This window comes from Oncorhynchus tshawytscha, linkage group LG05 (assembly GCF_018296145.1).
Source record: "Oncorhynchus tshawytscha isolate Ot180627B linkage group LG05, Otsh_v2.0, whole genome shotgun sequence".
In the NCBI taxonomy this organism is placed as follows: domain Eukaryota; kingdom Metazoa; phylum Chordata; class Actinopteri; order Salmoniformes; family Salmonidae; genus Oncorhynchus; species Oncorhynchus tshawytscha.
The window spans coordinates 34,342,236-34,357,705 of NC_056433.1; the positions used below are offsets into that span (position 1 = coordinate 34,342,236).

At 42.1% G+C, this 15,470-nt stretch overlaps 1 protein-coding gene across 1 annotated transcript in view; it reads right to left on the bottom strand.

Annotated features, from left to right (window-relative positions):
- The window catches only part of LOC112250539 (synaptosomal-associated protein 25-A), a 38,948-nt gene extending 29,211 nt beyond the window's left edge, over positions 1-9,737 (bottom strand). Inside the window, exon 1 of the mRNA XM_024420779.2 lies at positions 9,230-9,737. The gene's annotated coding sequence lies outside the window, so the exon portion shown is untranslated. The remainder of the gene's footprint in view (positions 1-9,229) is intronic.
- Positions 9,738-15,470: the final 5,733 nt, after the last annotated feature.

The following is a 15,470-nucleotide window of genomic DNA, read 5'->3' on the forward strand; positions in this document are numbered from 1 at the left end:
TGGTCGTAATGTTGGTAAGTTGACATCGCTCTTATATCCAATAGTTCTTCCCGGCTGTATATAATAACACTTGAGATTCCATGGGGTAACAATGTAAGAAATAATACATTTAAAAGAAATACTTCATCGTTTCCTAAGGACTCAAAGCGAAGTGACCATCTCTGTCGGCCCCATGTTAATTTTTATATATATATTTTTTAAAACATGCATGAGAGCATCAGCTGTTCCGGATGACTGTGTAATCACGCTCTCCGTAGCCGATGTGAGTAAGACCTTTCAATAGGTCAACATTCACAAGGCCACAGGGCCAGACAGATTACCAGGATGTGTACTCTGTGCATGCGCTGACCAAGTGTCTTCACTGACATTTTCAACCTCTCCCTGTCTGAGTCAGTAATACCAACATGTTTCAAGCAGACCACTACAGTCCCTGTGCCCAAGAACACTAAGGTGGTAACCAGCCTAAATAACTACTGACCCGTAGCACTCACTTCTGTAGCAATGAAGTGCTTTGAAAGGCTGTTCATGGCTCACATCAACACCATTATCCCAGAAACCCTAGACCCACTCCTATTTGCATACCGCCCCAACAGATCCACAGATGATGCAATATCTATTGCACTCCACCATGCCCTTTCACAACTGGTCAAAAGGAACACCTTTGTGAGAATGCTATTCATTAACTACAGCTTAACGTTCAACACCATAGGGCCCTCAAAGCTCATCACTAAGCTAAGGACCCTGGGACTAAACACCTCCCTCTGCAACTGGATCCTGGACTTCCTGATGGGACGCCCCCAGGTGGTAAGGGTAGGTAACCAAACATGCGCCACGCTGATCCTCAACACCTGGGGACCCTCAGGGGTCTGTGCTCAGTCCCCTCCTGTACTCCCTGTTCACTCATGACTGCATGGCCAGGCATGACTCCAACACCATCATTAAGTTTGCCGATGACACAACAGTGGTAGGCCTGAACACCAATAACGACGAGACAGCCTATAGGGAGGAGGTCCGAGGCCTGGCCGTGTGGTGGCAGGACAACAACCTCTCCCTCAAAATGATCAAGACAAAGGAGATGATTGTGGACTACAGGAAAAGGAGGACAGAGCAAGCCCCCCTTCTCATCGACGGGACTGTAGTGGAGCAGGTTGAGAGTTTCAAGTTCCTTGGTGTCCACATCCCCAACAAACTAACATGGCACACCAAGACAGTCGTGAAGAGGACACGACAAAACCTATTCCCCCTCAGGAGACTGAAAAGATTTGTCATGGGTCCTCAGATCCTCAAAAGGTTCTACAGCTGCACCATCTAGAGCATCCTGGCTGGTTGCATCACTGCCTGGTATAGCAACTGCTCGGCCTTCTGACCACAAGGCACTACAAAGGTTAGTGAGTACGGCCCAGTACCATCACTGGGGCCAAGCTTCCTGCTATCCAGGACCTCTTTACCGGGTGGTGTCAGAGGAAGGCCCTAAAAATTGTCAAATGCTCCAGCATCCCTGGTCATAGACTGTTCTCTTTGCTACCACATGGCAAGTGCCAAGTCTAGGTCCAAGAGGATTCTAAACTGCTTCTTCCCCCAAGCCATAAGACTCCTGAACATCTAATTAAATGGCTACCCAGACTATTTGCATTGCCCCCCACCCACTCTCTTTTACGCTGCTGCAACTCTCTGTTTATTATCTATGCATAGTCACTTTATTAACTCTACCTGCATGTACATATTACCTCAATTACCTCAACGAACCTGTGCCCCCGCACATTGACTCTGTACCGGTACCCCACGTGTATGCTCTCGCTATTGTTATTTTACTGCTGCTCTTTAATGATTTGTTACTTTATTTCTTATTTTTCTAAAAACTGCATTGTTGGTTAAGGGCTTGTAAGTAACCCTTTCACTGTAAGGTCTACACCTGTTGTATTCGACACATGTGACAAATAAAATTTGATTTGATTTCGATTTGATATAAAAGGTACCCTTCAAAGAATATACAGCTGAGCTACAGTCAGCGGGCTATAATCACTGCAGGTCCTGTAATGAAAAATATGGAGATGCCTTCATTCACATTACCCACGCGTTCCCTTTTGAGGTTGTAATTTTTCATGCCTTGTCCAATCACAGAGTGCTTATAGAACGCTCTTCACACCATCACCTCTACCCCCGTCGGCTGTCTTTTGCTCATGTGCCTGCAAATGATCTGGCCTGGAAAACCTAAAACGACTGTACCTGTATTCATCAAATAAAACCCCTGCATGATGCTACCCAGTCACAAACACATCAAAATGGACGAAGGGATGAGAATACCATGGAGGTGCTTTACATTCCTCAGGGATGCATTCCGTGCCATTCCCTGATCCATGTCATTCATTCAGTAGGCAGCAGCTATGTGGCAGACTCAAGCACTCAGACCAGACAAATGTTCAGTTTAAACTGGCATTCCCTAACCTGCAGACAAACTGGCTCATGGTCTGTTCTGATAATAGACCAAATCATTGTTCTGCTTCAACAGTTAAAGAGAGAATAGCTCTTTGTCTCTGTGCGTGTGTGCGTGTGTGCGCGTGTGTGCGTGTGTGTGTGTGCGTGTGCGTGCGTGCGCGTGTGTGTGTGTGGATGTTTGCATGCTCACAATAACCGTTTGTCTGCAACGGCTGCCATTTTGTCTTATTCCTCCAGTTAGTCTGTCTTTGCTCAATCTTTTACCACACACAGTATCCACCATAATAACACCATTTACACATCAATGTCCCCTCCATAGTGTCATTCCTCACAACAATCCTGTTTAATTTCAGCTAAAAATAGAACGTCATCATGTTTTGGTCACTGAGAAAAAAGTATATGGTTAGCTAGTTGGCTACAGCAGGTTCTACCATTTCACAATAGCCTCTAATCACTAGTTATTATTTCTAAACAAAATACCTTTTTGGGTGGATTCTTGTTGTTCGGTTTACTGTTTGAACAGTGGCTGAGATTATATTTGGGTATCAATGCAAAATATTCTACTTTGATGAATAGCCTATAGATCAGATCAAGGAACCAAGTGACACCACTGCCTCTATGGCTGCGGAAGGAATGATATTGGATGTCTACATTTTCACGTAGTCAAAAAGTATGTCAGAGTATGTCAGAGCATGTTACAAGGGGCCGCCCCTTTTGTGATGAAAAGCCCCAGGACACATTTATGAAGACCGAGGCCATTAAAGCAGACACGCTGGACCCAGAGGGCCTGGGAATTATGACAAGTGACAAGCCAAACACGAGAATGAGCAGCAGCCGCAGGGGGTGGCAGTGGGCAGGAGGAGAGAGGGGAAGGGGCTGTGGGGACAGAGGGAGAGAAGAGGGGACGGGGGGTAGATTGACAAAGGTAGAGCAAAAATATCACCACAGAACCTAATCACGCTCCATTGGCTCCTGATTAAGATACTACAATCGTGTCGAATGCAGCCCAGAGTCAACAGAATACTAATGTCTATTCAGTCTATTGTCAGGCACCTGAGCTCACTGTAGGACATGTAACGGTGAACGGATCAAGCACGTTCATGTTGACTAGAACAGATGATTAGATTAACGTGGTTCATTTGAGAAGAGATGGTAATTAGATGGCCGGTGCTTCAATCCAGACCAGGGAGATTTCAGCCAGTCCTACAGTATGCCTCGTAACTCAACACAGAGGAATCCTTCCATCATACAACTGACTTGGAAGATGCTATCGGCGTGGTAACAGCTCGCAGCGCGACACTTATTGCTGTTGCAGTCTCCGGCCTACCTTCTTACTGGCAGGCCTGTTCAAACAACGTGTCTTGTCATCACTGACCACTGGATGGTTGCAAAACAGAGATAGCCCTTGAAGTCTATAATAGCAAGCATTCTTTACAACAACACTTTTATTAGAGAGGTGCTACATAACAAATATTATTTACGACAAAGCTTTTATGATGGAGGTGCTCTATGATTTGGAGAAGGTCCAACATCGAGCAGATAGACAGTACTTCCAAAAAAACGAATCTACAGTAGCAAAGATGGAGAGAAGTCTGTCCATAATAAAGTCTGAAGCCTGTCCATGCTCTGCCTTCTTAACAACACTATCAACAAGGCAGGTCCTACAGGCCCTAGTTTTGTCACACCTAGTCTACTGTTCAGTAGTGTGGCGAGGTGCCACAAAGAAGGACTTGGGAAAATTGCAGTTGGCTCAGAACAGGGCAGCACGGTTGGCCCTTAAAAGTACACGGAGAGCTAACATTAATGGCATGCATGTCAATCTCTCATGGCTCAAAGTGGAAGAAAGATTGACTTCATTATTACTTGTTTTTGTAAGAGGTGTTGACAAGCTGAATGCACTGAGCTTGTGCATACCCCACAAGACATGCCACAAGAGGTCTCTTCTCAGTCCCCAAGTCCAGAACTGACTATGGGTGGCACACTGTACTGCATAGAGCCATGACTACACAAAACTCTATTCCACATCAGGTAACTGATGCAAGCATTAGAATCAGATTTAAAAAGTAGGTAAAATACACCGTATGGAACAACAGGGACTGTAAAGAGACACACACACAAAGGTACAGACACATGTATATGCACACATTGTGATATTGTTGTATGGTGGTATTGAAAATGTTGTGTGGTGGATTTGTGGTGATTATGTGTCATGGAATTTTTATGTTTGTGCTTTTCTTGTAAATCATTTCTGTGTTCTAGTCATGTGCTGTTCTAATAACCAATTTCTGTGTTCAGACTGGTGACTGATTTAACGAATCCTCACTTCTCGGTATCTGAAATTTGGCAGTACACCCAGACCTTGTTTTGAGAACGAACAAAAGATATCTCCGTTTCAAGGTCTCAGCTTAGAGAGGAGAAGCCTTGTGAGGTACTGGTCAGTCGCATGCTATGAACCAGTATTGGTCGGTCGGTCACATTGAATGAAACAAAACGGTAATGATTAATGAATGATGCTAAATCATGCAAATATAACTTGTCTGTGTATAGCCGAATATAAGACAACTGCAAGGACTGCCCAGTAAGAGCTCCTGAATGACATGTGTACTATGGTGCATTGAGCTGGTTGGAACCTCTCCAGCACGCTGACAAATAAACAATGATTTATTTAAGATTGACTTAGAGTGTCCCTGTGTAAGAATTTCCACGCCAGGATGTTATATGATGTACTATTTTATCTTTAGCTCATTCAGTACAAACATAGTTGACTCTTTTATCTTTTGTTTTATATGTAATGTGGGTACTTTGGTGTGTTTGGACCCCAGGTAGAGTAGCTGCTGCCTTGGCTGCAGCTAATGGGGATCCCTAATAAATACAAACACAAATCTGCGGCCCTTTGCCAGGGCCATGAACTTAGAATAACCTCCGGGTCCACTGGTCTCTGCTGGTCAGAACAGCACCAATAGAGATCTCATTATGGAGATACCATCACACACAGTCCCTCTGACATCGTTCTACCACGACAGAGACAGAAAAAGTGCTGCTGTACACCTGGAGGCCATGATGACTATTTTCTTTGTCAGAGAGATTAAACTGAAGCGTGATAACTTTATTCTTATATCCAATTAAAAAGCAGAGTAAAATTCACGATTATTCAAGGCTTTTTTTTTCATGCTTTCGAGCTTCCTCCAGGCTCTCAAATGCATGTCATATTCTGCATGTTATGGTGCCATGGCTCTTTCAATTGACAAGCACCATTGGCAATCAGTGTCAGTGGGGCATGTTTTGTGGGTATGTTTGGCAAAAAGCTTAAACGGACAATCTGCGGTTGCTACATCCATTTTTTTGTACTGGATATTAATGATCTGTACTGATTCTTGAAGAATATAACTTATAAATGCCTCATGAGCTTGGTTCAACTGTCATGCCCCACCAGAACCCAAAACACCAGTTTGTTTTAATTCCCCAATATGTAAACAAAGTAAATATAGACAAATGGTTAAAACTATAATTCTGATTTGATGGATCGTCAGTCATTGCATCTATAGCTCTGTCTATGCATTTGAGAGTGGTTACATTTCTCTAGCCCATCCCTCAGTTTTTTTTACCGAAACAGGGTCAGGTCTGGTTGTGTTATTGTTTCAACTGCTGATTGTAGCTTTAATTAATTCATCCAAGGTTGTAATCATATAGATTGTGATATAAGTAGAATGTTCTGAAATCGATTTACTCCCAAGTCACTTCTTGGCCAAATATACATTTCAGTAGGCCTATAGTTGTTCAGGGGGAAATTAAATCCTGTCTGCAGTCAACTACTTATATCTGGAGGGTATATACTCAGAAAAAAAACAGGGATAGCTACAAGTCAAACACGCACATGACGCACAGTTCAACGGATCTTTAAAAAACATTGATCTCCGAGGCATTGGTTTGATTCGAGAAATGTCAGCTCAGTAGACCAGACACAGACAGAGTGCAGCTTTATAGATTAGCAATAGGCTGTGCTGGGAAACAATCAACCACTGGTGATGATATATGAGTCTGTTTTTACTCGGGGAACAACCCCTATAGCGCCGCCCACGCAGAGCGATGGAAGCAGCATGATGCAATATGGTATAGCGTAGCAGCCGTGCCAACCAAGAGCATGTCCTTTTGTTTGTCAGTTTAAGGCCCTCTCAACAACCCTTTCGATGACGGATTTCTAGCATAACTATAGGCCTGCTACTAGCTTCTCAATGTTGATGCTCTCTGTCTCTCTATCGCTTTCTCTCTGATGTTATAACAAGAGACTGAACACGCTCGAGCAGAGCGACAGGGGAGATGCGACAGTGGTCCAGCACGGAAATCTAAAAGCATTATCAGACATTTATGAGACAGTATTACCAGGTCCGATGTGTGAAGACGATCACCTGACCTACATAATTCATTTGCCCAAAAAATGTCTGGTCAACAAGCAACAACTTTCCATTGAACCATGATGAAGAAAAGCCAGTGAGCAATAACTGCATTTTTGCCAATTCCACCACATGCTTCGTGCTGTCGACAATCTAAGGATCTCATGCTCATCTGTGGTTTGTGGTAGGGGAAGTGCATTGATAGACCAGCATAGATGTATGATATGGCGTGGATGAATGGGTGCTATTGAATGGGTGCTATAGGATGTCATAGTGCAGGTTTCACCACTGTCCTCCCACGCCTCTAGCCTCCGCCCATCTAGACACATTATGCCTCACCACCACAATATGCAGCCTGGTCTCATAGGCTAGACGTAACATAGTAAATGTAAATCCAGGACACTCAAATTAGTATGATATGTTACATTTGGTATGGTTACGTAAGACAGATGGTTACTTAAGGCAAAAAACGAAAGTAAGGTTGTTGGTCGGGGTGGATGGGTTGGCATATAATGCAGATTTCGTATAGCAACGTTTCAACTACTTACAACTTTTTAGCTACTTTGCAACTACTTAGCATGTTAGCTAACCCTTCCCCAAGCCCTAACCTTAACCATTTTATCTAACTCTGACCCAAGCCCTAGCCTTAACCCCTATAGCTAACCCTTCTCCAACCCTATCCTTAACCCTTTAACCCTAAACTAACCCCTAGCCCAAACCCCTAGCCTAAACCCCTAGCCTAGCTAACATTAGCCAGCTAGCTAACGTAACATATCATACGTTTTGCAAATGTGTAAGTTATAGCACATTTGCGAAATTCATAACATATTGTACATTTGACTAATTAACAGTGGTGGAAAAAGTACCTAATTGTCATACTTGAGTAAAAGTAAAGATCCCTTAATAGAAAATGACTCAAGTAAAAGTGAAAGTCCCCCAGTAAAATACTACTGGGGGAGTAAAAGTCAAAAAGTATTTGGTTTTAAATATACTTAAGTATCAAAAGTAAAAGTAAAAATAATTTCAAATTGCTTACATTAAACAGAACTTTTTGTTTTTGTTATTTACGGATAGCCAGGGGCACACTCCAACACGCAGACATAATTTACCAAAAAAAAAGCATTTGTGTTTAGTAAGTCCACCAGATCAGAGACAGTAGGGATGACCAGGGATGTTCTCTTGATAAGTGCCTGAATTTGACCATTTTCCTGTCCTGCTAAGCATTCAAAATGTAATGAGTACTTTTGGGTTTCAGGGAAATGTATGGAGAAAAAAATTACATTATTTTCATTAGGAATGTAGTGAAGTTAAAGTTAAAGTAGTCAAACATATATAAATAGTAAAGTAAAGTACAGATACCCCAAAAAACAATATATGTAGAACTTTCAAGTATTTTTACTTTTTACTTTACTTTACTTTACTTTACTTTTTTTACTTTACACCACTGCAAATTAGTAACAAATATACGAATTGTAATTCATAACATATCATACGAAATGGAGTGTCTCGGATTTACATACAGAATAATGTGAAATGCTCTGAGACCAGTCTGCAGCATGGCATGGTAGGGATATGGCCATTTTGACACAATAAACTATGGACAGACGTGCACAATAGTGGCACATTCATGAAGTTCGACAGTCTCCACCTTCCATCAAGACACTATGCATGGCGCAATTCACTATAGCCTAATGACAATCCCTAAATCAATCAAGGACCCCGTCTTTCACCCCCTAGGATGTGTTTCTCCCCAACTCTGTTAACTTTCTAGTACGTGTTCGTCTGTTTATTTTCCTAGAGAGAGAGAGAGAGAGAGAGAGAGAGTTTACTGTTAATTTGATTGTTTATTTCACTGTTGTTTATTTTCTACTTCACTTGCTTTGGCAAAGTTAAATATATTTCCCATGCTAATAAAGCCCTTAAATTGAAATTGAGAGAGAGGGAGAGAGAGAGAGGGAGAGAGAGAGAGAGAGAACAGCGAAGATATCGTTGTCCAAGGTTCTGAAACACAGAAAACGCCCACACCTTACACATTAGCACACACAACATCCTTAATTTTCAACAATTGACTACGCGTGTAGATTTTACACGCACAGCACAGTGGTCATGTAATTTGAAAGGCGTGCCGCGTTTGCCTCTTTCTAATAACTATACACACAGCCTAGAACGGATAAATAGGCAATATTAAATACAAAGGCAACGAAAAAAAGTGTGTTAATCAAGTGCTGTTATCATACCGGATTTAACAATAAAAACCCATCATTCGTTGTACTCAGTCGAACACGGCTTCACAATTCAAAACCTAATGCTTCATTCTGTAGTAAAAGTGTTTTGTGGGGATGAAAACTAAAATAAAGCCTTTGCGATATAACAGAATAGAGAATTGTATACTTTTCTCCTACCTGTGCCCGTGGTCGGTGGCTTGCAGTCAGCAGGAGGAGCAGATGTCCGCAAATTTCAACAACTAACAGATATCAACCCCCGTTCTGTATGGACTGGATTGTCACAAAGGCAGTGCGCGTGGTTGACACCTCCTCAGTTCTTCTTCAATGAAAAGCAGCATCTCTGCAATCGTAAAAGATGGAGGATGCTTTTGACGTCAGCAGCTTTGAATCGATATCTGTCAAAAAGATCCACACTTCTGCAGGGTTGGAAATGGGAAGCTGCACGTGCACCGGCAACGGCTCAATGGAAATCGCCATGTATTTTTAAGTAAAACAAAAGCATGTGAATGTGTTCACAGTGTCGAATCGTGGTGTCACATCTCAGCCGTGGAGTCTAGACATTTTCTCCATCAAAACCAGTATTGTTTAGTATTACTTTTGTGGCTTTATCGTGAGAAATAGATAACATAATAGATGTACACATGCTTGGCAGGATGATGTTCTTGAGCATCCACTAAACATGAGATTTAGTCCTATTGAAGCAAACTGCAGTCACACAATAGCAGCACCATCTTTCGGATGCTCTGAAATAGAATAGACTAGTGAATACAACCAGCTTTACGTTAATGGATAGTCGTTAAGGACCATTCGAAAATTACTGGAAAGTGGGGGAGTCCAACTCGAGAGTTCATTTTTTTAAAGGCACCCCCCACCCCAATGTTGTAAAAATATATTCACATGACCCTCCCCTTGTATTTAAAAAAAAAAGACAATACCCTCCCCTTCATTGAATTAACTCAAAATAATTGATTATGACCACAGAAACAGTGACAAAGTATAAATGCATTTAATTAAATTATAGTAATTTACATGACTAAAGACATTAGCAGAATGTATTTTTTTTATACCAGTTTTTCTGAGCTAATAGTCAGCAGGCCAGAACATAATATAAATGCAGCCCAATTCATTCACCTTCACTATTTCAAACAATATTTTTGAACTCATCCGTTTAATAAATAATCAATTCAATGACACATTTTTTTTAAATGTAGATAAAATAACCAATGTCTCTGAGTGTTGTAGTCTTTGTCTTTTTCTCTGTGCATTGACTGGTTAAAAACAGTTAGCCTACCTTAAAGAAAATGTAGCTTTCGATAAGTCCCAAAAGAAAGGCAGATTTAGAAAATAGGAGTTTCAGGGAAAAATGGATAGAGAGATTATCATTAATCTTACCACATTTCTCAAAATGTCTCTGATGCCAATGCCAGTGTGTCTTGTTTTCAACGAAACCGTTGCTGTTTGTAAAACAAATGTCATCTGAGACGTCATATGATTCTAAGCAACGCAAGCTACTTTTACAAGTGACATTCCCCCACCCCAGACAGAGGCCCAACGCAGAAACATGTACGTTTTAACTGCTGGCTACTCTTCCATGGCTTAACCCATCAAGAGAAGGTCAAAAGTTCTTCCCTAAAAGCTGCCTGGGTTTAAACATCTCTTTTACAGAAGTGAATAGCTCAATTGATAGCGACAGAGATACACATTGTAGGCCTATTAGATTACTTCCCAAGCAAAGTAAAACATTTTACTTTTCGGCTAAAGAACTTCGTAATTCAGCCTGTGAATGTCATAGAGACGAACCAAATATATCCCCATATGCATTAGAGTCACGTCACATTGTGCATTTTGCAACTAGTTTCTAGCATAAAGCATCGCAGAGGAAAGCGTCGTTATGGATGGCTTTAAATAATCAGAATCTGTTTAAGGTTCTTCAAAATCTTAAGCTAACAAGGTGTGTATGGTTTTTTTGCCATAAAAACAAAAACAAAAGAAAAGTAAGCTATGGCAAACCCTGACATAGGCCTACCCCCAAATTCATATGAATAATGAATAATAATTCATATTTCCTAATGAGGAGTGTGGACTTCTCAGGCAGCGTGGGAATGTTCTCCTTTTCTCTCTACCTCTGTTTGGCAGTCTAACAAATGTATCTTCTATTGCTCTGAAGCAAATCTGTCTCCTAAATTAATGATAATGATAAGTCCGCATGAAAAATCCATTTGGAGAGGAGAGCCAGAGGCCGAAAGCGAGAGAGAGAAGGAGATAAATGGGGGGAGAGAGAGAGAGAATGAAAGAGAGTGATATGGGAAGAGAGAATGGGAGAGATATAGATAGATACTGTAGATGTGAGATAAAGAGAGAGACGAGAGAGAGATTGAGAAAGGAGTCTCTTGCTGGACATTTCATTCATAAAACCAACAGATAGTAACTGCATGTATTTAAACAGACATTCAATGCTCTGTATTTGTAATTCAGTACAGAGTAGTTATGTGTCACATGTTGCCCTCTAGTTTTTCATAGATTGGAGACCAGCCCTTTTTGTGTGTATTTATTATTTCATTTTGAGTTGGCAGTGATCGTTTATTTAACATATTTTGCATGCTTTATTCTAATTTGCATGACATTCTATGGTTTGCTGTGCCTCCCTTTGTCCTTTCTAATGGATTTATTGTAGACACATTCCCCTTGGCTGGTCTCCTTGGAGACTGCAGTTGGACCAAGTTTGCCACACTTGGGCTTTATCAACTAACAAGCTAACTGAGCTCCTTAACGGTTACCGACTCTTACATCTGATAACTCAAAGAATAATGCAATGGGCTGTTATGTAAAGGTGAAGTGAAGGGGAGACCTGCTGTTTGGAATGGTCCGACAGACAGCACATCACCCCAAAGAAGAGAGAAGAGAACTATGGATGCATTCCAAAGTGCCCAATGGCCTCCCTAGTAGCGCAGCGGTCTAAGGCACTGCGATGCAGAGCTTGAGGTGTCACTACAGACCCTGGTTCAATCGCAGGCTGAGACCGGGAGACCCATGAGGTGCTGTACAATTGGCCCAGTGTCATCTGGGATAGGGGAGGGTTTGGCTGACCGGGATGTCCTTGTCCCATCGTGCTCTAGTGACTCCTTGTGGTGGGCTGGGCACCTGCAACCTGACTTGGTAGCCAGTTGTACAGTGGCTGCGGCTCGGTAGCCAGTTGACACATTGGTGTGGCTGGCTTCTGGGTTAAGCGAGCAGCGTGTCAAGAAGCAGTGTGGCTTGGCAGGGTCGTGTCTAATGACGCATGGCTCTCGACCTTCGTCTCTCCTGAGTCCGTACGGGAGTTGCAGTGATGGGACAAGACTGTAACTACCAATTGGGGAGAGAAATGGGTAAAAGTCAAAAAAAATAAGTAGAATAGGGTGCCATTTAGTATGTATCCCGAGTGATGTTTTAGTGACTGTAGGGGACAACACACAGAGATTGACCTGATGACAGAGAGAATCTCTGAAAGGGTAGCTGAGGTGAGGAGAGAGAATGTAGGTTTCTTTCTGGTGAGTGAGGGAGAGAGGGGTGTTTTCCTCAAACTGGGTAGCACTGCAGAGCCTGCAGTGTGGCTGTGCCAGCCAGTGCCGCCTACCCCTCTGCTGCACAAAATTGTTTTTCTTTCTTTCTTTCTTTCTCTCTCTCTCTCTCTCTGTCTCCAATTCTCTAATCTAGGCGCCCTTCTGTCCCAACCAGACACCATAAAAAATATTTTGTTTCTTTCAGTAAATTTTGGGCAAGAAAAAACTAACCTGTAGCTAGTTGACTTCTGTGAATGGTGCTATGTCATGTCTGTTGCAGCTTATTGTATTGGTATTGGACGTTCTTTCGTTCACTATTTCATGAAACATTATCATTTGTTTACCATATTTATCATCCGTTAGGATAAAAGACACAGGAACTCAACTAATATGAGCGCATCAAAAGGATACAAGGGGCAGATGTACGCAGTCCCTCTATTCTCTATGACAATAATGGTATAGGCTAATGATTGTGTACAACAATAGACGATATGGTCAGAGGTGTGTGCTTCTTCTCTATGACATGGTGTATGTACATAGTGGTTTACAACAGGAGACAATAGGCAGAGTCGTGTGTTTCTTCTCTCTCATCTGAACTGTTTTTGGGGAAAAAAAGGAAAAGGAAACCAAACCAAATATGGTTGCAGGTGACAGCAGAGGATACCCTGTTGCCATAGCTACGTGCCAGCTAATTTCATGTTCATTCTATGGATATAAAACATGTTCATGCATGTAGTGGTGTTGATAGTATAACACACAGGCACGCACACAAGTAGGTGCACATGCACACACACATAAACAAGCACGTGCATGCACAAACACATACACAGTACAGCCTCCCACATACACACTGGACGTGCAGAGACTATTACACCATCAGTAATGACAGAGTTGATTGGCTGACCAGAACACTGACCTCCATGACCCAGCAACCTGGACACAGATCATGAAGCATCCTTCGAGGAGCACTGCACTGTAAAAGTGCACACATGCACACACACACACAGACACACGAGGGGATCCACTGGCACACTGACTGCCCTCTCCCCACCACCCTTTAACAAGCATTCTCTGTAAACATCCTAATACTCATCATACATGCTGCAAGAGGATCTCAGCTGCTGCAATGTTTTATCTTGTGATGCAAATGCTCAAGCAAACACACACACACACACACACAAACAAACACACACACACACACACACACACACACACACACACACATAAATATGCACAGACACACAGTATACACACAGATGCTCATATGGAGACTAAGAATATACACATTTGTGTTCAGTTGGCAATAATGTGCCACTTTCTGGGAGTTAGCCAGGAGGAGGGACCTTCTGTTATGGTCCAGTACTCTGAGGTATAAGAGCATTCAGCTCCACTCTGCCATCCTGCACTGCACAGCTGTCCACGCACAAGACTGGCATCAGTGAACCTTGTAACCCTACTGGGCCCTGTTGAATAGCTTGCTAAGGCCGGGCCTATTATTATTATTATGCATTATACCGTACTGACAAGTAAAGATCACCCAAATAGGTAATAGCAAATGTGAATAGACGAGATTCAATGTCGGTAAACATCTAATTTATTTGGTTTTGTCAACCCTTCATACAGAGGCCGTGTTTATATCTGTAATTTCGTATATTTCTCACTGCATTTCTCTCTTTCCTTCTCTCTTTCTTGTCTCTCTAACTCCACCTCTCCCTGTCTCTCCCTAACCCTCTCTTTAAATCTCTCACACACTCGCTCAGTCTCTGTCACTATAAAACTCCTTCGGTATCGGTGTCCCGTCCACGGGACAGTTGAGCTAACGTAGGCTAATGTGATTAGCATGAGGTGGTAAGTAACAAAAACATTTCCCATGACATAGACATATCTGATATTGGCAGAAAGCTTAAATTATTGTTAATCTAACTGCACTGTCAAATGTACAGTAGCTATTACAGTGAAAGAAATCCATGCTATTGTTTGAGGAGAGTGCACAATTTTGAACATGAAAAGATATTAATAAACAAATTAGGCACATTTGAGCAGCCTTGATACAAAATTTTGAACAGAAATGCAATGGTTCATTGGAGCAGTCTAAAACTGCACATACACTGCTGCCATCTAGTGGCCAAAATCTACATTTCACCTTGGCTGGAATAATACCTTTCTCTTGCATTTCAAAGATGATGGTACAAAACAAATACACAAGAACGGTTGTTTTTTTCTTTGTTATTATCTTTTACCAGATCTATTGTGTTATATTCTCCTACATTCCTTTCACATTTCCACAAACTTCAAAGTGTTCAAATGGTACCAAGAATATGCATATCCTTGTTATGGGGCCTTAGCCAAATCTAACTGCCTGTAGCTATGTCCTTGTAGGCGAAAATGTAAAAAAAGTAGCGGATCCTTAAGAGGTTTTATCACAGCACAGAGCGGAGGACAGGGGGCTATCCTCTAGTATTAGCCCTACAACCAATAGATAGCCAATAGATTTCTATTGGTAGAACACTCTCCCCCCTCTTCCTCCTCCCAGAGTCAACCTGCCATGCTCTCCCCTCCCCTTCTCTCCGTCCCATTACACTGATCAACAGACATGAAAATCACCACTGGGCTTTCTCTCCCTCTATTGCATTCATTCATTCAGCTTATCCTTCTTGCTCCCCCTCTCTGTAACTGACATCCCTATCTCATCCTTTCCTTTTCTCTCGCATGCTAGCAGAGACCCATAGACTTCCAGTCATTGCGCTACGGCTAGTTAGCATTGGCTCGCGAAACTACCTCTAACTTCCTTCATACTGAACACAGAGCCATAGAAATTGTATCCACAAGTTCATCTGACTCTAGGGAAGTAGGTATCCCTTTAGCTGTGTTAAGAC